A 25,813-nucleotide genomic window follows, 5' to 3' on the forward strand; every position below is an offset into this window, starting at 1 on the left:
AGGCAGGATGGCTGTCTGTACAGAAAGGCTAGAAGGAAACACACCTGGACAACTCTTTAATGTTTTTCCAATTTTAAAAAATCGCCTGCAATGGGCATAAATTACATTCATAATTTTAAAAATTAATATTAAGAGTATGGTATCATTTTAAAAAAACATATAAACCTCAGTTTTTCAATATTGAAAGAAATTTTGCTCTATGAGTAATAATCTAGAAAGTAGATTTGTTTAAAAAAGTAGTTGTCATGTTTGCCTTGTATTTTATTCCTTTTAACTTTTTGCTTTGGGCTTTGCTTTTCTTAAATTCCTAAATTCATAATATTCTTAGTTATTAAACACTACACTGTCAATGTAAACTAGAAAAAAGAAAATAAGGAACTGGATGTTTGTTTAGGCCTTGGCTTCTGCTACAAGCAGATTTATATTCTTTTAGTTCAGAAGACAAAATATTGAAATAAGGCATTTCTTTTAGAAGTAACTAAATTACATAATTTTATTGTCAATTGAAAAAAGTTGTAAGCCTATTAATTTAAACGAAAATAGTTTTTAAATAGAAACCTATTTCAGTGCCCATAAATATTTTTTGGAACCCACACACAAAACTGTAAATTTTTTTGTCACCATGAATTGTATGAAGCAGTCAATCTTAATTCCTTGGGACAAGAACATCAAAGAAGTAATTTGTGTTTTACCCAAATCATTTTCAAATAATTATAAATTATTTTCAAATGGGGAGGGGGTAAGTACCCTAAAAAAGTCCCATACTACAAATATTTTAATTGATGGCACATTATATTACCTAGTTTGAAAAAGCCAAACTATTTTCTCCCCACTTAGCTTCTCATTCCCCAATATTTGCTTGTTGTTATAAGTCATACTGTATAGAATTCCTATTCCCTTTATCCCATTAAGATGGACAAGTGGAATAACAATTAGTTTTGTAGCACTACATGTTATTGTAATAAGATGCTTTTATTCATTGATTTTTTTTAAAAACCTGAAATGTACTTCTCCTTGTCTACTTTGACCACATACCATCGTCTTAGTTAATTATAATTCAGTCCTGTTCCTAGACTGCTAGCATTTATCCTACAGCTATCTTAAAGTGCCAGTGTATGCCTGCAGGGTTTTAAAAAAACAGTCTGGAGTGACACACTTGATTATACCTAATATTCAATGTAGCGTCATCCCTTCCAGCTCTCTTATTTGTCCATGGATGATGTGCACTAAGGAGGGAAATGGGAAACGGACTTTGGCCCAGTGGTTAGGGCGTCCGCCTACCACATGGGAGGTCCGCGGTTCAAACCCCGGGCCTCCTTGACCCGTGTGGAGCTGGCCCACGCGCAGTGCTGATGCGTGCAAGGAGTGCCCTGCCACGCAGGGGTGTCCCCCGCGTAGGGGAGCCCCACGCGCAAGGAGTGCGCCCCGTAAGGAGAGCCGCCCAGTGCGAAAGAAAGTGCAGCCTGCCCAGGAATGGCGCTGCCCACACTTCCTGTGCCGCTGACGACAACAGAAGCGGACAAAGAAACAAGACGCAGCAAACAGACACAGAGAACAGACAACCAGGGGAGGGGAGGGGAATTAAATAAATAAAAATAAATCTTTAAAAAAAAAAAAAGGAGGGAAATGCTCATCCAAAAATTCTCCTTCAGTGCTGGCTTGTCCTGCTCTAGTGCCTGTGATCCCGCCCAGGTGTTCACTGCCAGCTGAAGGATCCACGGGTTTTCCGGGCAGCTTTTCTGCTCAGAGTAATCCTGGGGTTGCTTCCCTGTCACCCAGAGTGTGGTCCCTGGCCACCTCCTTCTGCTCTGAAAGCCTGAAGCCCAGAGTTAGTTGCAGTGTGTGTGTGCACCTGTGCCCATGTGACACCTCAGGAGTTGCCTCCTCCCCGCCCAGCTAGTGAGAGGTGGCAGACGCGGTCCCCTGTGGCCCTGCAAGGCCCCGAGGAGTGGCTGACCTTACCTCATTCCTGTGCTTCTGAGCCACTTCTAACCCTGCAGGTGTGGGCTTGTTGCCTTTGCCTGACGATGAAGAATGCTGGATCTTGGGACATTTTCGTAGTCACATTTGCCATTACTGAGGTCTGCTAGCAAAGATGCTCAGAAACTTACTGGTGATTAGGGGAGTACTACTCCCAGGACACCTTTCCAGAACGGCCTGGTAGTGACCTCACATTACAGAAATGACAGATACCAGTTTTGGCAAAACATTGGTGAAATAAAAGTATATTTTCAATTAAAAAAAAAAAAACTTCAACAATGGATTTTGTTTTTAAAGCCTGGTTAACCATTTCAGTAACTCATAGCTACCACGCAAATTGGTAGACTGTAGACCCGATCAGAAGGCACTCGTGGGAAGCGGATGTGGCTCAAGGGGTAGGCTTCTGCCTATCAAATGGGAGGACCTGGGTTCGATCCCTGGGGCCTCCCAGTGAAAAAGAAAAAGAGAAAGCGTGCCCGCGCAGTTAGCTAGCGCCTGCAAGGCAAGCCAGTGCGTGCGTGGCAAGCTGAGTGGCCACGCAGCGAGAGTGCCCGCACGGTGAGCCAGTGCCCATGCAAGTGAGTCATGCAGCAAGGTGATGACGCAACAAAAGAGAGACGAAGGGGAGAGTCAAGATGAAGTGCAGCCGAAACCAGGAACCAAGGTGGCGCAGCTAACAGGGAATCTCACTCCACATCAGAGGTCCCCAGGATCGAATCCCGGTGAATCCTAGAGGAGAAAAAATGAGAAGAGAAGGCAAAAGAAAAGAAAAGAAAAGAAAAAGAAATAGACACAGAAGATAACACAGCAAATGGATATGGTAAAACAGCAGGGTGGGGGGAGGGGGAAAGGGGGATTAAATGAATCTTTTTTTTAAAAAAAAGAGGAGGTGCTCGTTTTTAAGCTAGAGAAGAACCTTTACTTAGTACTAATTTCATCACATCAGCTTCTTGAGGTGTGGGTAATAACTTCGATGGGGATTGTTCCGTCAGTAACACTCCCTGCCAGTGCTCCCACCAGCTGGCTGCTCTCCACGTGGCTGGGAGCTGCTTGGTGACGGTTGGATGCGATCCTGTACCCTGGGCATGGAACTTAAAGCTATGTTAATTCCTATCACTTTAAAAACGGGTTGGGAGGGTGGGCAGCTCCATTATCTGATTGGCTGGTGCAGAGAGCTGTGGGTTAAACTTGAAAATAGTATTGAGAATAAGAGTTTTTTTTTTTTTTTATTTTAAACCCCATTCTCCCATCTGCATTTTTGACAAAATGGAATGAAGGCTGATGTGTTTGCTTTATTTTATTTTTTTGGTAATCTCCAATTTTGTAGCTTTTAAAGCTAGAAACCATTGTCCTGACAATGCAGGCATCTCTAGCATATAAACACACCTTTATGAAACAGAATAAGCTGTAGATGCTCAATATATCTGTAGATTTCTCAATATATCTGGCAGTGTTTGTCACTGTTAATACTGGGGATAAAGGGTAACTAGGCTAGCACTTCTAATGGAACGTTCTTTAAGCATATCTTCAAATAGTATCTTAAATGGTCTAATTTCTGTATAAGTATTGCACTGAACCGTCTCTTTCTTGTTGTTGTTTTTAAGGTGTTTAAAAAGCTCAGCTAATTTCGGGACCCTGTAGCCCCTTGGCAGCAGGGTGCTTGAATTTAGAAGCTCACAGCATTATTTATGAAGGAAAAATAAATAAATATGAAGTACCTTATGTTGAATGTTATTGTACTGTATTTTTAATGTAACAATGCAGATCTTTTTAGACATGAATGTGCATAATCACGTTAAATGCAAATAAAATGAAACTTGCTTATATTAAAAAAAAAAAAACAGTATGGCAGACTATCTGGACATGGCAATGGCCCCCCCGCTAGAGACCCCAAGAATGCCGAGTTCTCAGGAAGCCAGAAGACTGCTTGTGGCCATTCCCTAGAAAGGAGATTTCCAGAAGCACAACGGAGCAGATTTTACTGAAACCCCCTTCATACAGCCCCCACTCCCAGGGTGGTAATCCATTACATAGCAAAGCATCAGGCAGAGGAACAACTCCCTTGAACTCTCCCCAAAATATATAATTCATAAAGCACAGTGCGATGAGGACACGCATTAGCCGAAGGACCTGCAGAAGAAGCCTTGGAGGACAAAAACCCACGGAGCTCCCTCTGCAGGGCCTCGGTAGTATTAACTGACCACCTGCCCATCCTTGGCTTTCTCAAGCCCAAAACCATAGTCAACGAAGCTGCAGCTATTCTTAAAATAAAATAAAATGTACCGAGGCCAAAAAGAAAGCTTTCTGTTGTACATTCTATGGTAGCAGAGCAAAACCCAGTGTTTTTGAACAAGCATATAAAATAGAAACAGCCCTTGTAATTTCACGTCCATGAAAAAATTCAGCAGGGGGGTGATTAAAATAGCATTCCCAATTAGAAAGTAAAACACAGGGCTGCAAGGCATTATTTCCAGCTCGAATGGAGAAAGGTCTCCCTCACGTTTCCAAGATGCTTTCAAGAAACAGGAATTGGTAAAACAGAGGTGAGAGAAGCCCACGGACTCTATTCCTCCCCCCACCCACACATACCTGTAACTTTTCATCAGCTCTGTAATAACTCTGCACCATTCTCTTCATCAATAAAATGAAAGTGGATTGGGTCAGCTCCTGAGGTTCCTTGAAGTTCCAGCTGAAAAGGAACAAGCATGCATTAATATTAATACCTATGTTTGTTACCAAAGAATACATCAAAGAGAAGAAAGCTTCTGTCCACAAGAGGACGTAGGAGACATAATCAGAAGACCCAGGGTCAAGTTCAAACTCTGCCAATTACCCACGGTGAGACTTTGGCTAAGTCTCCTATCTTAGTTTTAGTCTACTCATTCATAAAAGCAGTAGCAAAAAAACCCAGAAGATGTAAGGGAAGAAAAGACCCTATTTTTAGAGCAGCAATAAAAAGATAAACCACCTAAGCATACACTTAACAAGAAATGTGCATGATACATATGAAGAAAAATTGAAACACACTCCTGAGAGAGACAAAGGAAAATCTAAACAAATGGAAGGGCACACCATGTTCTCAGATAGGCAGACTCAAAATCATGCAGATGTTAAATCTTCCTGAATTAGCCTATTAATTTAATACAATCCTAATAAAAATACCAGCCTGGTTTTGTTGAGACTTGGCAAGCTAATTGTAAAGTTCATATTAAAAAGTAAATGAACAGAAGTAGCTCAGGTTGCTCTGAAAAACAAGAATAATGAGAAGAGAATAAATCCTTCCAGATATTAAAACAAATTATAAAGCTGTAATAATAAAACAGTGGGGTACTGGTTGCATGCATAGACAGATTAGTGGAAGAAAAGAGTGAGTGAGAAATAGCCTGAATATAAATTAGAATTTATTATATAAGAAAGGTAGGATTTAAAATCCATGAAAGAAAGATGGATTATTTAATAAATGGTGTTGGGACAACTGGGTAGCCATCTAGAAAAAATAAAATGGATACCCAATTCATAGACCATACTAGAATAAATTTCAGATCCACCAAAGCCTTAAATGCAAGTAATAAAAATCACAAAAGTATTAGAAGAAACCATGAGATTTTAAAAAAATAAACGTTGGTATATATCATTAATTAAAAATTTAAAATTTCTACATGGCAAAAGCCGCAATAGTATAATCAAAAGACAAATGGCAAACAGCTAATATCCACAATACATAAAGACTCATAAAATGGAAAAAAGACAAACAATAAAAAGTTCACAGAAAAGTAAATTCAAATGAGTCTACAACTTTAAAAGATACACAGCCTCACTCATAATGAGATAAATGCGGGAAGTGGATGTGGCTAAACTGATAGAGCACCCGCCTACCACATAGGAGGTCCAGGGTTCAAACCCAGGGCCTCCTGACCCATGTGGTGAGCTGGCCCACGCGCAGTGCTGTGCGCACAAGGAGTGCTGTGCCACACCACACAGGGGTGTCCTCCGTGTACTGGAGCCCCACGTGCAAGGAGTGCACCCCGTAAGGAAAGTTGCCCTGCACGTAAAAAGCACAGCCTGCTCAGGAGTGGCGTCGCACACACAGAGAGCTGATGCAGCAAGATGACACACACAAAAAAAGATTCCCGGTTCCTGACAAGAATGCAGGTGGACACAGAAGAACACACAGCAAACACCAGAGCGCAGACAACGGGGGGGGGGGGGGGGGGGGGGGGGGGGAGGGAAGGGGAAAGAAATAAATCTTAAAAAAAAAAAAAGATAAATGCCAAGTAAAACATGACAACATTTCATCTATGATATTAGTAAAAATAATTTTAAAGAACTGATAACATACTGAGGGTAAAGATGTGAAGTGTGAAGTAGCATACACTATTGACTGAAGAATACAACATACTTTGATGATTGAAGAATCAATTGCTATAACCATTGTGTTTTAGTTTCCTAGGCCACTCGAAGTAAATGCCATGAGATGGGTCAGGTTAAACAATGGGAATTTATTTGCTCATGGTTTTGAAGTTGGGAAAACGTCCAAATCAAAACCATCAAGGTGATGTTTTTTCCCAAAGACTGGCTTTTTTCCCAAAGACTTGTCTCCTTCACGAGTCGAGGCCCATGGCTGCACCTACTGGTCTCTACCTTCTCTTCTCGGGCTCCTTGATCACAGTTTTTTGTTTCCGTGGCCTTCTATCTCTGTCTGAATTTTATTCTCTTATAAAAGACTCCAGTAAGAGAATTAAGACCCATTCTGATTGAGGTGGGTAACCCCCTTTCTTTTTTTTTAAAGGTCCAAAGTTTTATTGTTTTTAATACATTCTCCAGAGGCCCCTCCCTGCAAACCTCTGTGCCCAATACAGAATAAGACTTGACCACAGCCCCCCACCCCACCCAGGCGGCCCCTGCTGGGAGGCAGAGGGGGCTTCCAGTTTGGTTTCAGGGCATCCCCTTCCCACCCGCCAATCCCCTGCCCATGGGCCAGTCCCGGGAGCAGCTGGGGTGAAGGGGTTGAACGGGCACAGGGTGGGGAGAGGGAGAAGGACAGCAGGCACTTGTAGAGATTTGCGGCCCACGAGCGGCACCCCCTCGCCCTCCTCCACTCCCCTGGAGGGGCAAAGAAGGCAGAGTTGGGGCTGGGAATGGTTGAGGAGGGGGCCAAGGGGGAGAGGTGCAAAAGGCCGAGGCTGGGGGGCGGGGGGAGGGAGACAAGGCTTTATACTTTCTAATTAAAAAAACTCCTGGATATTGAGGCCAAATCCTTGGTTCAAATAAAAATCCTCCAGAATGGCGGTAGCCCCCTTAACTCCCCACTCCCTTCCCCTTCCCCATTTTGCCCACAGAGACGGGGGACAGCCCCTGGGCACCCACCCACCTCCACCGACTGTTTAAAAAAAAAAAAGTAAAGTTTTGCGCAAAATGTGGTAAGAGGAGAGGGAGGAGGCAGGGACGAGCTAGAGAGCTGCCCTCCCCTCCAGGCCACGGCTGGGAGGGGGGTAAGGCCACCGAGGAAGCACGTGGGTCCCCTGCCCCGCAGCCCTCGGGACCCTCGGTGCTCCAGGGAGGGCTGGCCGGGGCGTGCTGGAGGTCAGGGTTCACCCGCCTTGGGGTGAGGGGCCCCCGGCCTCCCCGAGCCCCTCCCCACGCACCTTCTTGTCCTCACCCTCGTCCTCCGGGACCCCAGCAGCGCGCGCACCCCCTTCCAGGAGACAGTCTTCACCCCAGCCCCCCTAAAGCGCAGCTCGAGGGGCCTGCACTGGCCGCCCGCGCACCTCGCGGGGCTCGGGGCGTCTTGAACACCTCCCCATCTTCCTCAGCCTCATCGCAGATATCAGGCGCCTCCACGTCGGACTCGCCTTCCGAGATCCGCGCCACGCGGATCTGCAGGGGTGGCAGCGGCGGGACCAGCTGCCCCCCCCAGGCCCCCCCCAGCCCGCCGGGGCCGCCCCTGCCCCTGCCCACGCCGCGTCCCCCCGGCTGCCCGCTGCCCGCGTCCTGCCGGGGGCGGCTGCAGCTTACACTGGAATGGGGAGGAAGAGGAGGAAGAGGGGACGAGGCCGAGGAGGGAGCCGGTGGGGTCTCCGGTCGCAGAGGCGGCAGCGCGCCCTGGTCAGGGCACCGGGGCTGGGGCATCACCAGCCCAGGGTAGTGCAGGAGGGCGCCGGGCCGAGGTGGTAGTTGCAGACGCTTTGGGTGTGGGCTTGCAGGTGCCGCTTCAGGTCCTCAGGGCTGAAGGGGAAGCGGAAGCCTCCGCCCGAGCCGCTGGGGGCGCACCCGCCACAGCCAGGGTACAGGGGGCTCAGTGTGGGCGAGGGTGGGTGGGCAAGGGGCGTAGCACTTACCTGAAGTAGCCTCATCAAAGGTGCTGCTCACAAGCGGTTCCCACCCAAAGGAGCAGATTAACTTTACGAACATGCTTCTGTGGGCTACATGTGGTCTTCAAAAACACTGTTGTTTTTTTGTTTTGTTTTGTTTTGTTTTAATTTTTATTTTTTTAATTGATTTTGTAAAAATATTACATTAAAAAAACAATATGAGATCCCATTCAACCCCACCACCCCCACCCCACCACTCCCCCCCCCCCCCCAGCAACACTCACTCCCATCATCATGACACATCCATTGCATTTGGTAAGTACATCTCTGAGCATCTCTGCATCTCATGGTCAATGGTCCACATCATAGCCCATACTCTCCCACGTTCCATCCAGTGGGCCCTGGGAGGATTTACAATGTCCGGTGATTGCCCCTGCAGCACCATCCAGGGCAACTCTAAGTCCCAAAGGCGCCTCCACATCTCATCTCTTCCTGCTATTCCCCATACCCATCAGCCACCATGTTCACTTTTCCCACTCCACTCCAATGCCACCTTTTCTCTGTGGACCTTGGATTGGTTATGTCCGTGGCATCTCTATGTCAAGAGGAGGCTCAGATTCCACATGGATACTGGATGCAATCCTCCTGCTTTCAGTTGTAGGCACTCTAGGCTCCATGGTGTGGTGGTTGTCCTTCTTCAACTCCAAAAACACTGTTAAGGGCAGTTTAGAAATACTCTCAAAACTACAGATACACAAACCATTTGATCCAGAAAGTCTACTTCTAGGAATTTACCCTGTAGCTATACTGACACATAGAACAGAAGACAGAAGTACGAAGAGATTATTTGCAGAATTTTTTGTCATTGCAAAAATTGGAAGTAAATGTCTGACAATAGGATTCTGGTTAAATAAATTACAATTTATCCACTCAGTGGAAATATATGCAGCTATAAAAATGGATGACAGAATACTCCATATCTCATATAGAATAATTACCAAGATATAGTGACAAATGGGGGGGGAGCAAAAAAGACAAAGAGGACATACACAAATGTCTTTGCATAAGTATAAAAGATGTCTGGAAAGATAAGCAAGAAACTTACAAAGTTGGTTGCCAGTGGCAAGAAAACCTGGTTGGCCGGGACATGGATGGAGGGAGACTTTTCTCTGTGTTTTTATAAAATATCATTTTTTGTAACTTTTGAATTTTGAAGCATGTGAAAGTTTTTGTTTTTTTTCAGGGGAGAGCGCAAACACAGTCCCCCACTACCACAAGTTATGCAGTTGAGTTTCCCACATTTGGGGAAATCACAGGGGTCAGCACATCCAGAGTGCAATGGACAAGCCTCACCCTGGGAAAACCACCTTCGTGACCCTGGTATCTCCCCTGCCAGGTAAGTATGCGAAAGTTTCAACTCAAGAGAATAGAGTTATAATGAAAGAGGTATACCTTCAAACTTATTTCAGTGGAAGAACTAAAGGTTATAATCTATAAAGATGCATTGTACAGAGCAGGTCCTCAATAAATGGTTATTGAAGAATGGTTAAGGCTGGAGGACATCATCTTTCATGGCAGAGGCTGGTCTCAATGCCGTTGTCCATTCCCTCCCAGGAAGAGGCTCCCCCCGGGGACTCAATGAGGTCCCTGACTGGCTTTCCAGATTATTCTTGCTGATATGTCTACATCCTCCATTAAACACAACTTGGTCTCAAATGCTAACTACCAGCTATAATTTTATTGAAAAGACAGAAAATTGAAACCCTACACCCTGGTGTTCATGCACAGATTATGGGGAAACTGTCTTTGAGAGATTTTGGTGGATTGAATTATGTACCCCACTTTGGACATGGTCGTGGTCCACCTTCTGGTTGCTGTGGACCCATTGTAAACAGGGCCTTTGAAGATACTGCTTCAGTTAAGGTGCAGCCTAAGTGAATTGGGTGGGGATTTCATCCTGATTGCTGGAGTCCTTCATAGGCAGAATGATATTCAGTGACATGAAAAGCCCTGGGAAGAAGAGTAAAAAGCACTACCAGCACGTGAACTGCCATGTGAGAGAAATGCCAAGCACCAAGGGTCACCAGCTGCCAGCCCTAGGAAAGAGCATTACCTTGCTGATGCCACGGTTTGGGCTTCTAGCCTCAAAACTGTGAGCCACTAGATTCCTACTGTTTGAGCCAACCATTGTATGCTATTTGATTTAGCAGATGGGACCCTAAGACTGAGGCATTCTTTAAGTTTTGAAAAACAAAAACAAAAAATCAGTGAGCCCAGACTCTGAGATACCCTGGAGACTGAGCAGGCAGAATCCATGATGCGCCCACACAGATTCGTTTACTGGGCAAATGATGAATGCTCTGCTACAGTATCTTCAGGCAGAAGTCACCTGAAAGACCTGGCTGGAGAGTCTTAGCATCAAACTCAGCAGAGGCATGCTATTTTGTTAGTCAGCTCATAATAGACATTTCCCTTTTTGTTTGTTTTTTGAGGTACCAGGGCCAGGGATTGAACCCTGGATCTCATATGTGGGAAGCTGGTGCTCAACCACCCACTGAGCCACATCGGCTCCCCTGAGCTGGTGGGTTGGTTTGTTTGCTTGCTGCTAGTTTTTGTTTGTTTTTAGAAGGCACCGGGGACCAAACCCAGGACCTCCCATGTGGGAAGCAGGTGCTCAAATGTTTGAGCCATATATGGTTCTCAAACCCACCATTTTTTCAGGAGGTATTGGGGATTGAACCCAGGATCTTGTACATGGGAAGCAGGTGCTCAACCACTGAGCTACATCTGCTCCCCAATAAGAGATGGTTTTTTCGTTTGTTTTTAGGCGGTACCAGGAATCTAACCAAGGACCTCATACATGCGAAGCAGGCGCTCAACCACTTGAGCTACATTTGCTCCCTGAGGCATTTCCTTTTGTGCAGGAATTAACAAGACAGGTTAGAAGACAAGGGAGCCTCCACCATATTCTAGACCTGGGTCCCTGAAGACTGGTCCTGGTTTGTGAGCTGCTTATTACTGATCCATATGAGATAAGGACAGAAATTGAAAGAGAGAATATAGACGATTGTGTCTTTTGTATCTGGTGTTAAAAATTAAGCTTGCATTTTGTATTTCATTTTAAATTTCATTTTTATTTCATTTTTCTAATAATTCTTTTATTTTACTGCACAAAAGTACCAGTCCAAAATAGATTGGAAATGTCAAAAAACCCCAAAACAACAAACTGGTTCTTCACACCAATATTTTGAAACACGCTGTTCTGGTCTGCATTTCCACTTGGCCAGGGTAACTGTGAAGTTCCACTAGAGCTGCAATGTCCAATATGCTAGCCACTAACCACGGCAGGCTATCGCGCACTTGAAGTGTGACTAGTCTAAATGTACTGCGAGGGTAAAACACACACATTGCAAAGATTTGGGAACAAAAAATGTAGAATATCTCAATTTTTAAAAATGATTGTATGTTAAAATGAATATTTTGGGCATATTGCTTTAAATAAAATATATTAGTATTAATTTTACATGTTTCTTTTTACTTTATTGTGGCTACGAGAAATTTTTTAACTACGTAAGTGACTAATATTTATGGCCTGAATTATATTTCTATTGAGTAGTGCTGGGTGTTGTTCTGGTCTTTTCTCCTCCTGCTATCTTTCAACCAGCTTTGGGTCCATTCTCACAACGAAATATTCAGCTCAAACCTCACCTCTTCAGTGAAGCCTTTCACGAACCACAAAGGACCTCCCAGTCCCAACTTCTTCCACTGTGCTCACGTAGTGCTTGATTCAGACCTCTACTGATATATACATATACACACACTTAGAGGTATATATGATATATATGCATATATATGTAAGTATATATGTGTGTGAGTGTATACTTACTCTGTTACTTCTATTAGACAGTGAGCTCCTCAGGGGCATTCATCATCACTTTATTGCCAACACTTTGCCTTGTACACATGTACTCAGTAAACGCTGTTAAGTAAATAGATGAGTAAATCATCTTAGCTTTAGCTAGCTAAATCTTCACATTAGACTTGGAAACCTGAGAGTTGAATGTTAATTTTTAATTTCTAGGCAAGGGAAATGGACTTGATATCCACACGCTGTTGCCGTTATTTAACAGGTAACTTAGAAATTATATTTAGGGTACTGTTCTAAGCATTGGAAAAAGAGAGGCAAATAAGTCAGAGAAGGTTCCTGGCTTTTAAGGCCTTTACATTCCATTGAAGGAGGGTGACTAAAAATAAATTAGCAAATCAATAAATGATCAAACAAGAAATCAAATATTAATATGCAGAGAATGAAAATAAGGAGATGTGATAATGTGAAAACAGTGGGTCTACCTTGGATTCCGTGGTCAAGGAGGGCCCCTCCAAGGAGGTGATGCCAAGAAGGAGCCAGCCACACAACAGTGGGGATGAATGTATTAGGCAGAGGGAACAGTTAGTGCAACTTTCCCAATGTAGAAACAAGTTTGGCACTGTGGCAGTAAAGAAAATGGCAGTAACAAGCTGGAGGAAGAACTGATGAGAGTTTCTGTCTCCAGCAGTATGGTAGACCAGAGAGCCTGAAAGCCCCTCCCAATGGAAACATCACAAATCTTGGTAAAAATTTAAAAATCCTTTTTAGTATATTGTTGAATTGGCACAAGTGAAAGTAATCATTAGAAGTCAAAGATGTAATGAAAAAGAATTTTATGCTGATGAATCCAAGAGACTTTAATTTCTGCTTCAATAATTACATGGGTTTGGGGAACAGGAGATAAAGACCAAATGAAGATTCTGATAGAGACCCATTACATAATTCTGAGATCCCAAAGAGGTCTATGACATCAACATAAGGATGAACAAGAAATAAATCCACCACACAAGTGGACAGCATGGAAATGTAACTCAATTTTGACTCTAGGTTGGGGGAGGGTAAATAAGTAAAATAACCTGATAATTCATAATCGTAAGTCACTCCTCATATGGGTTTGCAGTTCAAGTTTGTATTACCTGTATGGTCCCAAAAACTTCAAGGGCAGAGCTTTCAAAATGATTTTTCAAAAATTTTCAGTAAATTTATGTATGAAGTTCTATGGTTAACAAACACACAGAGAGATGTGTGCACCACAATATGATACATAGCAACTCCATCACTCCAAAGAACTCCCTCCTGCCTCCCCTTTGTAGTGAAACTCTCCCTCTACCACCAAATCCTCGCTGCCACTGATCTGGTTTCCAATTGCCATACTTTTGCCTTTTCTCAAATGCCATATTAATGGAATAACAGAGTATATAGTATTTGGGTCTGGCTTCTTTCACTAAGCAAAATTCATTTGAAGTTCATACACATTGTTGCATGTATCAATAGTTCATTCCTTTTTGTTGCTGTATAGTATTCCATTGTATGGATGTGCCACAGTTTGTTTATCCATTCTTGCTGATGAAGACTGGGTGGTTTTCAATTTTGGGGGATTATAAATAAAGCTGCTATAAACATTTGCATAAAAATTTTTGTGTGAGCATAGTTTTTATTTTTCTTGGGTAAATATGGAGTTGAATTACTAGATCAATAACAAGTATGTAAGAAACTACCAAACTAATTTTCAAAGAGATGGTACTATTTTGCATTCCCACCAGCAATGTAAGAGAGTTAAAATTCCTTCTCATCCTTGCAACACGGGATATCATCTGTTTTATTGTGTTTTAGTAAGCCATTCAAAATAATGAGTTGTAGTATCTCGTTTTGGTTTTATTTTGCATTTCCCTAATGACTAATGATGTTGAGCATCATATTTGCTAACTGTAAGTGTTTGTTAACTGTCCTTTCATGAAGTGTCAATTTCAAATCTTTTCACAAATTTGTTTTCAATTGATGTTTCTTTTTTGTTGAGTTTTGGGAATTCTTTATATATTCTGGATACAATTCCCCTGTAAGATATGTGAATTGCAAATAGTTTCTTACAGTCTGTGACTTGTCTTTTCATACTCATAACAGTATCTTTTGCAGATTAAAATTTTTAAATTTTGATAAAGTCAGATTTATCAGTTTTCCTTTATCAATCACGCTTTTAGTGTCATAACTTGGAACTCTTTGCCTAACTCATGGTCATAAAGATTTTCTCAGGTTTTATTCTGGAGGTTTTATACATTTATTTTTATATTTAGGTCAATGATCCATTTTTAGTTAATTTTTGTACAAGGTGTAAATTATGGGTCAAAGCTCATTTTTTTTCCTCATGTGAACATCCAAGTTATTTGGCGTTATTTGTGAAAAGATCATCCTTTATTGAATTGCCTTTGCATCTTTGTTAGGTAACTATATTTGTATGGTTCTGTATCTGGGATCTCTGTTCTGTCCCATTGTTCTAAATGTCTATCCTTTCATGAAGTTCACATTGTTTCAATAATAGTAGCTTTATATAAATCAAGTAATGTGAGTACTCCAACTTTTTCTTCGATTTCAAAACTGTTTTAGCGATTCCAATTTCTTTGCCCTTCCATTTAAATTTCAATGGGATCTTGTCAATATTTACAAAAAATTTAGTTGGAATTTTGATTGCAATTATATTGGATCTATAGATCACTTTAAGAAGTATTGAAATTGTAACAATACTGAGACTTCTAATCCAAGAAGCTACTATACCTCTCCAATTATTTAGCTTTTCCTTGGTTTCTTTCATCACTGTTGTATAGCTTTTAGCATACAGATCCTGCACATATGTTGTTGGATTTATACCTAAGAATCTCTTTCTTTGTGTGTGTATGTGAGCATTCATTTTTAAATTTGGAATTCCAATTGCTTGGGTAAAGAAATACAATTGATTTTTACATATTAGCTTTGTATTTTGTCCTTGGTAAACTGATTTATAGGTTCCCGTTGGATTTCCCATGTTGACAGTCATGCTGTCTCTAAATAGAAAACTCTGTTTCTTCCTTTCTAATCTGTATGCTTTTTATTTCCCCCCCCCCCTTTCCCCCCTTTATTGTACTTGCTGGGACTTCCAGGTGAAAGTGAGAGAGGATATCCTTACCTTATTCCAAGGCTTAGGGGCAGGTCAGTCTTTCACCATTAAATATGATGTTGGTTGTAGAGTTTTATAGACGCCCCTAAGCTTGAAGAAGTTCCTTGCTATTCCTTGTCTGCTGAGTTTTTCTATTTTTTTTTTTTATTTTTATGAGTGGCTGTTGAATTTTGGTGAATTATTTTTCTGCATTGGGAAGATTATATGTTTTTCTTTCTTAGTCTGTTAATACAATGAATTACATTGATTGATTTTCAAATGTTGAACAAGTCTTGCATTCCTGGGATAAACTCCATTGGTTGTGCTGTCTTCTATATTTTGCTGGATTCAAATTTTTAATATTTTGTTTATTGGTTTTACATATATATTCATGACTGATATTGATCTGTAGTTTTCCTTATTTTTAATGACTTTGGGTGGCTTTGGTATCAGGGTAATGCTGGTCTCATAAATGAGTGGGGAAGTATTCTACTTTCTGGAATGGATTACATAGAATTGATAGTATTTCTCAAATGTTTGGATGAATTCACGAGTGAAACTATTTGGAAGTGGAGTTTTCTTTGTTGGAAGACTTTTAACTATGAATTCAACTTATTTGTATGGGATATTCAAGTCACCTACTTCTTTGTCAGTAATTCTGGTAAATTTTGTCTTTCAAGGAATTGATCCATTTCATCTAAATCGTCATGTTTATGAATATAGAGTTGTCCATAGGATTTCCTTATTGGGATTCTAATATCCCTTCTTTCATTCCTGATATTGGTGATTGTGTTGTCTCTATTTTTTCATGGCTAAAGTTTTATCAATGTTAATGACCTTTTTAAAAAACAACATTTTATAACAATTTTACTAGGTATATTATTTTGAGTTGACAGGTGTTTATTACTCTTTCAGTACTTTAAAGATGTCACTCTATTGTCTTTTAGCTTGTGTGTTTTATAATGAGAAATCCGCTATAATTCTTAGTATTTAGTTCTCTTAATTTAATGTGTCTTTTTCCTCTAGCTGCCTTGAGGTTTCAGAAGTTTGTGATATGTCTTGGGGTATATGTATATGTTTTTGTGTTTATCCTATTTGGTGATGTTGAGATTCTCAATCTGATATTTGTGTCTGCCATTAAATTTCGGAAATTTCAACCAAATATTTCTTCTGCCCTTTTCTCTTTCTTCTCCTTCTTGAAGTCCAATTATACATATATCAGACTGTTTGGTATTGTCCCACAGCTTTTAGATGCTCTGTTTTATTTTTTGTTTATCACTCTTTTTTTCCCGTTTTTGTTCTAGTTTTGATAATTCCTATGACCTATCTTCAAGTTCACTAATTCTTTTATTAGCTGCATCAAGTCTTTTAATGCATGTATTCTATATATTCTTCATCTATTTTACAGGGCTTTTCATTTTTACCATTTACATTTGAGTCTTTCTTATTGTTTCCATCTTTCTGTAAAAATTGCCCATCTAATCTTGCATGTTACTAACCTTTTCCTTAGATCCGTTAGTATATCAATTACAGTCATTTTAAGTTCCCTGACAGTTCCAGCACATGTGTCATATCTGTCATAGACCATAACTGATCTAGTCAATGTTTTGTTTACTGTGTGTGTGTTTTTTCACATGCCTTATAAATTTTTGTTGTGTCAATCAGTAGTAACTGAGGTATGCCTAGAAATGAGCACAGCTTTCCTTCCACTACTGATTTAATATGGAGCTTTGAGTCAGTCTAGTCAGGAATTGAGCTGAGTTTAGAGTTTGTTGTTGTTTGGCTATACTCGGTGCACTGCAGTCTTTGAAATCTTCTAGTAATACCTGTGTATAGCATGGGGATCATTTGTCAGAGAGTTTTTCTCAGTATCTGCTCCTCTATTTGGGCTTCACATCAAAGAAGGTCTCTTGTCTCATGCTCACAACTGTCCCAACAATATTTCACTGTTAGTTTGTTACTTGACAATTTTTACTCAGGTGGCAGGGTTGAAGGGAAAGCATTCCCTGTTGTTCTGGGTTAAGCCTCACTTAGGAAGTCTTAGGCAGGTACTATGTCCCTGGATTTCAGGGGTGTGGCTCAGCATGTATTCCTGCCTTTCCCAAGAGGTAGAGGATTTTTTTTTCTCTTCCCTTTCCTCATCTGCAATAGGGTTTCATCAGTGACCTAAGAGTATTTTTGCTTTTCTCCTGAAATTAAAGGCTTTTACTTAAGGTGAGAAGAATCTAGGTGGGCTCTATGCCTTCCATACAGTGGCTCCTATTTTCCTCCTCCAGGCTAGCACTGGTGTTGCAGATTCAGTGCTATCCCAGGATGGCAAGTCAGAGAGTGGAAGAACCAGAAATAACAAATGTGGGTTACTAAATTCTGCAGCGGCCAGGAAGGGCCCATCCTCCAATCTCAAGATGTGTAGCCTGGAAAAAAACCATGGCCCACTGCAATCAACTGAGAGGGGAACAGATGACTTCCTCTCTGGGAAGAGGGAGGGTGCAGTGAAGGGAAAATGGTTTGTGAATTCAGCCAGCAGGGTCTACTTTGAATCAAGGGCCTGGCCAGAACAGAAACATGGGAAAACAGAGGTTGAATAAAATACCTCTATGGAAAGGTTTGCTGACAAGTGCCATCTGCTGGCTGGCCAGGAAACAGTAAGGAGAAAAACTGCTTTTGGTCTCTCTTTAGTCCCAACTCCTGGGAGAAAATCTATGCCCTATTAATGAGTCCTTGGCCCAATTTTGATAACTTAAACTTGGCAATTTTAAAGACATGGAATAAGGTGAAACAAAAATCAAAGAAGAGATGTGGGGAAAAACCCACTAGGCAAAAGAGAGAAATTGACCACCAGAGTAAATTCACCAACATATTCAGATGTCTAGACATGAGAAAAAATTACAAGCCCTACTAGGAAACAAGAAGAGATGGGTCAGGCAAAGGAAAAAAAAACAAATATCCTGCTGAGATACAGGAATTAAGACAACTATTCAATGATAATCACACAAATCTCCTAAATCAATTTTAAAAATTGAAGGACAATATGACTAAAGAGATAAAGTATATTAAGACGACACTGGGTGAACATAAAGAACAATTTGAAAGCCTGCAAAGAAAAGTACACACTTGTGGGAATTAAAGACACAACAGATGACATTAAAGATACATCATAATAGGAGATTTGAATTGCTGGAAGACAGAATTAGTGATTTTAAAGACAGAATGTCTGAACTGGAAAAGACAGGAGGACAGAGAGAGAAAAGAATGGAAATAATGGAACAGAGCCTCAGGGAATTGAATGACAATGTGAAACACACAAAGAAAAACATTACCAGTGTCCCAGGAAGGAATGCTGCAGCCTGAAAAGAAAAATGAGGGCAGAAACTTGGAATGTAGAAGTGAAAACTATTAAGAAGGGTAAATTAAAGAGTAAAAAGACAACAATAATGAGATATGACAACAGAAAGCCAAAGGATAAATTGGACAAAGTAAATAATGCCTTTACAGTAATAACATTGAATGTTAATGGTTTGAACTTCCCAATCAAAAGACATAGACAGACAGAATGGATAAAAAATATGAGCCATCTATATGCTGCCTACAAGAGACACACCTCAGACATAAGGACACAGCCAGGTTGAAAGTGAAAGGTTGGAAAAAGATATTCTCTGCAAATTGTAAACAAAAAAGATCTGGAGTAGCAATCTAATATCAGACAAAATAGAGTTTCAGTGCAAAACTGTTATAAGGGATGAAGAAAGTCATTATATATTAGTAAAAGGGGCAATTTACCAAGAAGAAATAAGTATAATAAATACATATGCACCTAACCTGGGTGCCCCAAGATACATGAGGCACACATTGGCAAAACTGAAAGGAGAAATAAGTGTCTCTACAATAATAGTTGGAGATTTCAATACACCACTCTCAGTATTGGAGAGAATATCTGGACAGAGGATAAATAAGAAACAGAGAACTTGAATAATATGATAAATGAACTAGACCTAACAAGAATTTATAGAATGTGACAACCCAAAATTGCAGGATATACATTATTTTCAAGTGATCATGGATCCTTCTCCAAGATAGACCAAACATTGGTCACATGACAGGTCTCAATAAATTTTAAAAGTTTGAAAATTACACAAAATACTCTACTACAAGCAGGATGAAAGTGACTGAGTTTTCCAAAGAGGCTGAGGGTGCACTGTTCCTCTTCCTGCCCTGCTAGGGGTGGTTAATTGAGCCAAAGATGTGTCCAACAATCCCATCTGTGCAGGATGAAAGCACCTGCAGTTGCTGGAGAGGCTGGGAAAACCCTACCCCCTCCTGTCCTATTGGGTCTGGAGATAGAGTCAAAGATGTGTCAAACAATCTGGTCTATATGGGCCAAAAGGACCTGCAGTTGCCCAGAGAGGCTGGTGCGGGTCTCCCCAGCTTCCTCCCTACTGGAGGTGGGGCTGGGGCTTAAGCTAGACCTGCCATTTGATCTGGATGGTAAGAAGCCAGTCCCTACCGTCACTGATTTTTCAATCAGGCCCACTTCCTCTCCCCTCAGAGGCAGAGTTAAAATGGAGGCTACAAGCCTCTTTCCAACTTGGACAGTTTGACAGAATCAAACTTTAGTTGTTCTTAGGATTATATTTTAGCCAGCCAAATTTACCAATCCATAGCTGAAATCAGTGCCCAACTATCTCTTTCTCCCGTTCTTTGGTAAATGGAGCTTCCAACTCCAGCCAAGGAATTGCTTCTGAGGTGGCATGAGCGACCAGTGGAGGATGGGTTCTGGCCTCTGTGGGATGGCATGCTCTACTCATGAATCTTGACTGCAGATGGGCAGTCAGTCTCCTCCTTCTGTTATTTCAAGGATGTTGCAGGATGCTCTTCTGGTCTTCTGAGCCCTCCAAACAGGTGATTTAGATAGCTCTAGGTGATTACTAACTGCACTGTGGAGGACCCTTGGGTCTCTTTACCCTGCTGCCATCTTGCTTTCTTACTGCCGACTGATTTTTGACAAGGGTTCTAAGTCATTCAATGGGGAAAGAACAGTCTCTTCCACAAATGGTGCTAAGAAAACCAGATATTCATATGCAAAAGAATGGCAAAGTAATCCTACCTCGGGTGGCAGACTTGGCCCAGTGGTCAGGGCATCCGTCTACCACATGGGAGGTCTGCTGTTCAAACCCCGGGCCTCCTTGACCCATGTGGAGTTGGCCCGTGTGCAGTGCTGATGCGCGCAAGGAGTGCCCTGCCACGCAGGGTGTCCCCGCGCTGGGGAGCCCCACACGGAAGGAGTGCGCCCCGTAAGGAGAGCCGCCCAGCGTGAAAGAAAGTGCAGCCTGCCCAGGAATGGCGTCGCCCACACGGAGAGATGATGCAACAAGATGACGCAACCAAAAGAAACACAGATTCCCGTGCCGCTGACAACAGACGCGGACAAAAAGGAGATGCAGCAAATAGACACAGAGAACAGACAACCAGGGTGGGGGGGAAGGGGAGATAAATAAATAAATAAATCTTTAAAAAAAAATCCTACCTCATACCATAAACAAAAATTAGCTCAAAATGGATCAATTACATAAATGTAAGAGCCAGGACATAAAACACCTAGAAGAAAAAACATAGGGAAACATCTTCAGGATCTTGTGTTAGTCAATGTTTTCTTAAACTTTACTCCAAAAGCATGAGCAACAACAAAAATTAGATATATGGGGCTTAAAAAGTTTAAAAGGTTTGTGCAGCAGCAGACTTCATCATGAAAGTAAAAAGACAACTACAGAAAGGGAGAAGATATTTAGAAACCACAGATCCAATGAGAGTTTAATATCCAGCACATATAAAGAAATCCTACAACCCAACAAAAAAAGGAAATCTACCCAAAACTTGTAGAGACATTTCTCCAAAGAAGGTAATACACATGACCAATGAACAAATGACAATCTCAGCATCACCAGCCATTAGGGAAATGTAAATCCAAAACCACAATGAAATGCTGTTTTAAACCCACTAGAATGGGCACTACTTTAAAAAATGGTTGTTGGAGAGAACATGGAGAAATAGGAACACTCATTCATTGCTGCTGGGAATGTAAAATTGTGCAGTTGCTGTGGAAAACAGTTTGGGGCTCCTCAGAAAATTAAGTACAGAATTACCTTTTATTTTATTTTATTTTTTTTAACAAGTGAGCATTTATTGTAGACACTGTTCCCTGGGGCTGGACTGGCCAGAGGCTCTACTGCGGATCGGGGTCCTCACCAGCTGCAGCCCCAGAGAAGACAGATACAAGAACTCAGAATCCTAACCAGTCGCACATAAATAGGAAGAGGTCGGCAAAGGAAAAAGAGAAAAACAACACACGAACTGCAGCTTCCTATGCTAGTTCGACAGAGCGGCAGCACCTTATCCAGGCACAGTCTCGTTTCTTATTCTGTTTCCATGTTCAGGCTTTTGTCTTCTCTGAAAAACTTCACTGGGAGGCAGAGGGGACCCGTCCCACCTCTGGATCCAACTCAGCAGCATGGGCCCCCTGCCAGTCTCCTTGAGTTACCATTTTTATATACTCAAAAGATTTGAAAGCTAGGACTCCAACAGATATTTTCACACTGATGTTCATAGCGGCCCTATTCACAATTGCCAAAAGATGGAAGCAACCCAACTGACCATCATCATATGAATGGATAAACCAAAGGTAGTATATACATTCAATGGAATATTATTCAGCTGTAAAAATGAATGAAGTTCTGATACATGTGCCAACATAGATGAACCTTGAAGATAGCATGTTGAGTAAAATAAGCCAGACACAAAAGGGAAAATATTGTATTGATCTCACTGATATGACATAATTAGAAGAAACAAATTCATTGAGTCAGAAACTAGAATACAGGTTACCAGGGGCCAATGTGTGTGTAGGAAGTAGAAAGTTAACGTTTAATTGGTGCAGAGTTGCTGTTTGGGGTGATGGAAGGGTTTTGTTAATGGGTGGTGGTGACGGTAGCACAATACTGTGAATGTAATCAACACCACTGGATTTCATATTTCAGGTTGTATATATGTTACTAGAATAAAAACTTTTAAAAAATGATATGACTATATGGCACAGTGAACCCTAATGTACTCTATGGACTACAATTAATAGTGTAATTATGGTTAATTTTTTCTTTAACTGTAAGAAAAGTACCACAGTAATGCAGAGTGTTATTAATAGGGAAAGCTGTGAATGCAAGGGTGGGTATATAGGAAGTCTATATTTTCTGCGTGATTTTTCTGTAAACCTGTAACTGCTCAAATAAAAAATAGATTTAAAAAAAAGTGAAATCTTGATAAGCTTCCAAAATAATTTTTACATTGATTTGTCTAGGCACACAGGACAAGATGTGGAGACATACAAAAGTAGGAAAGAAACTACAATTAGAGGTCACAACTACCTGAAACCAGTTCTGAATTTCTATTAAGTTAACTTCCCTTCAAATGTCAAAGATGTGACTGCAAGTACTTTACTGAGTCAGGGGTGGCCAGTTGCTTTAGGCGGATTGGATATAATTGGAGTAGCACAGACAGGATCTGGGAAAATTTTTCTTATTTGCTGCCTTCCATTCTCTCCTTTTCTAGAGAGAAGGCGATTAGCCTATTTGGTTGATGCTGATACCTACTCACCATCTAGCCAACAGGTAAAGCACTTAGTTGCTAAACACTATACAGCATCTTGCTTCACATCTCATTGTCTCTGTGGTAGTGCTCCCAAGAGAATACAAATACCTGATTTGGAGAGACCCGTGGAAATCTGCACTTAAGATTTTCAGAAGACTGACTTTTTTTAAAAGTTTGGGGATAACAATCTGAGAAGAGCTACCTGCCTTGTCTTTAATGAAGCAGATAGAATGTTTGATACGTGCTTCGACTCCAAATAAGGAAGACTGTGGATCAGATAAGACCTGAGAGGCAAACCCTATTATGGAGTACGTCTTGGCCAAAAGAAGTAAGACACCTTGCTGAAGACTTATTTATATTCATATACCCATTGGTACACTATAATTGAGTGCAAACCACAACATCCTTCAATTATGGATGTGTCATGATGTAGAAATGGATGAAAAATGTATTCACCTAATGGAAGAGATCATGAGTGTAAAGAAGAATAAAATAATTGTTTTTAATAGGAAACCAAAAAGAAGGTGCAATGAGCTTACCAAAGAAATGAGGAAAGATGGGTGGCCTGCTTTTGGGTATCCAAGGTGAGAAGAGTCAGCAGGAACATGACTTGGTTTTAAGTGAATCCAAACATGGAAAAACTCCTATTCTGACTGCTATGATGTGGCCTCCAGAGGGCTAGAAGTAGAAGATGTGAAATTTGTCATCAGTTATAACTACCCTAACTCCTCAGAGAGTTATATTCCTTGAATTTCAAGAAGTGCTCTCAGCACCAAAACAGGCACAGCACAGACTTTATTTACATTTAATAACATAAAGCAAACCAGCAATCTTCTCTCTTTGCTTTGTGAAGCCAATCAAGTAATTAATCCTAAATTCCTTCAGCTGGTTGAAGACAGAGGTTTGAGGCAAGTAGGATGATTGTCAGGACAGATATTTTATAGGCAAATGGAATGGATTTCATACCTTTAGAGAAAGGGAAAATTATAGGAGTGGTTATTTTGGTCTGTTTAAGAGATTTAGGGGCAAAAACTCAGGTGATGTTTTCAGAGCTGAAAATTACCCCGGTGGAAGCTTTGGAAGTATTTTGTGTCTGTGTGTACACAGAGCAATTTTGGAGCTGGTAACCCAGCAGGGACTACTAGAATGGTTATAACAGCACCAGCAATCTGGAAGGGCCACTCCACACATGCACAACGGTATGGAAAATCCTCTCCTGCAGCTGCACTTATGGTTGGTTATCCAATGCCAACAGGATAGTCTCAAGGAGACTCCAGAAGTACTTATAAATGTCTGTTTTTCATCATTGCCCTTTATATTGTGTATTACAAACAAGATAGTTATATAAGAAACATGGAAATGCATACATAAGTACAGAGGAGCAGTAAATACGGTATTTTTTTTCTATTTACACTGGCTATTTCTCTGCATTCCTGAAATAATTTTTAGGGGTGTTTCTGCTCTAAAAAATGCAGGCAAAAGTTAACATACAGTGATATAAAATACAATAAATGAAGCCAATGTATGGCCTTAGAACAGAAAATATTCTGAGAACTGAAAAGCATTACAGTATTTATTCCCAATCTTTATCTTTTAAGTTCATTTCCTTGACTAATTACACTGGATAGGACTTCCAGGGTTATGTTTTATAGAATAGAATACCTAAGATGAACAGGAGAGAAAAGCTAGAGAAAAAAAACAAACTACCCAGAAAAGATTGGCAATATGACTGACAACATAATTTGCAATAGCAACACCAGACACTAGGCCACTATAGAATATCTTCATAAAGCTAAAAGAATAGAACTATAGCCAACAAAATTATCCTTCCATAGTTAGGGTAAAATAAAGATACTTTCAGATAATCCAAGACAAAATTCTAGGAAGAATGTTTGTGATGGTTAATTTCATGCATCTGCTTCACTAGGTTATGGTATCCAGTTGTTTAGTCAAACACCAGCCTAGATGTTGCTTTGGAGACATTTTGTAGATGGGATTAACATCTACATTTAGTTGATTTTAAGTAAAGGAAATTACTTTCAATATTGTGGGGAGATCTCACCTAATCAGTTGGAGGTCTTGAAAGCAAAGCACTGAGGAATCCAGGGAGGAGAGGAAATTCTACCTCAAGACTATACTCTCTACTACGCTTTGAGTTTCCAGCCCCCTGATCTCCCCGATGGATTTCAGACTCAAGATTTCCACATCTACTCTTACCAGAATTTCCAGTCTCCTTGCTTCCCCTAAGAATTACAGACTCAAGACTTCAACATTACTGGAATTTAGTGGCTCTATAGAATATGGCCTGCCCTATGGACTTTGGATTTGCCAACTCCCACAATCACATAAGCAAATTCCTTGAAATAATCTCTTAGTATATACATATACACAAATATCCTGTTTGATCTGTTTCTCTGAAGAGCCCAACTAATACAGACATGCACTCTGGAAGATGGAAAAATTATAGTGTTTCTGAAATGTAAGCAGAAATAAAGAGTGAATAAAATAGAAAACATCTCTCTCTCTCGCTCTCCATATATATATATATAAAATAATAAAAGTTCAATTTGGGTAACAACCATATATAAATTGGAGAAGAGTAAACAAGTTAAAGTATTTTTGTGTGCTTTGGGAGAGGAGTTTAGACTTTGCTAAAATAAATATGTGTGGTAAAACTGCAAGGGTAACAACTGAAAAACAAAGAGTGTATAAATTTCAGAGTGGATAAAAACTATTTGTGGAGAGGGTAATATGGGAACTCTGTACTTTCTGCATGATTCTTCTGTAAACCTACAACTGTGGTAATAAAAATTAACTTATTTTAAAACCAAGTATCAAAATAAACTGAATTTAGCTGAACACAAAGACAAACAATCCACTTTAAAAATA

At 40.8% G+C, this 25,813-nt stretch overlaps 1 non-coding gene and 1 pseudogene across 1 annotated transcript; one reads left to right on the forward strand and one right to left on the reverse strand.

The window, feature by feature from the left end:
- Nucleotides 1–9,531: 9,531 nt before the first annotated feature.
- LOC111763536 (U1 spliceosomal RNA) lies at nucleotides 9,532–9,695 on the reverse strand. The gene has a single exon (XR_002796389.1). It is a non-coding gene; the product is annotated as a U1 spliceosomal RNA (small nuclear RNA).
- On the forward strand, nucleotides 9,630–24,184 carry LOC101426824 (probable ATP-dependent RNA helicase DDX5 pseudogene; annotated as a pseudogene).
- Nucleotides 24,185–25,813: the final 1,629 nt, after the last annotated feature.

Source organism: Dasypus novemcinctus, chromosome 5 (genome assembly GCF_030445035.2).
Source record: "Dasypus novemcinctus isolate mDasNov1 chromosome 5, mDasNov1.1.hap2, whole genome shotgun sequence".
Taxonomy (NCBI): domain Eukaryota; kingdom Metazoa; phylum Chordata; class Mammalia; order Cingulata; family Dasypodidae; genus Dasypus; species Dasypus novemcinctus.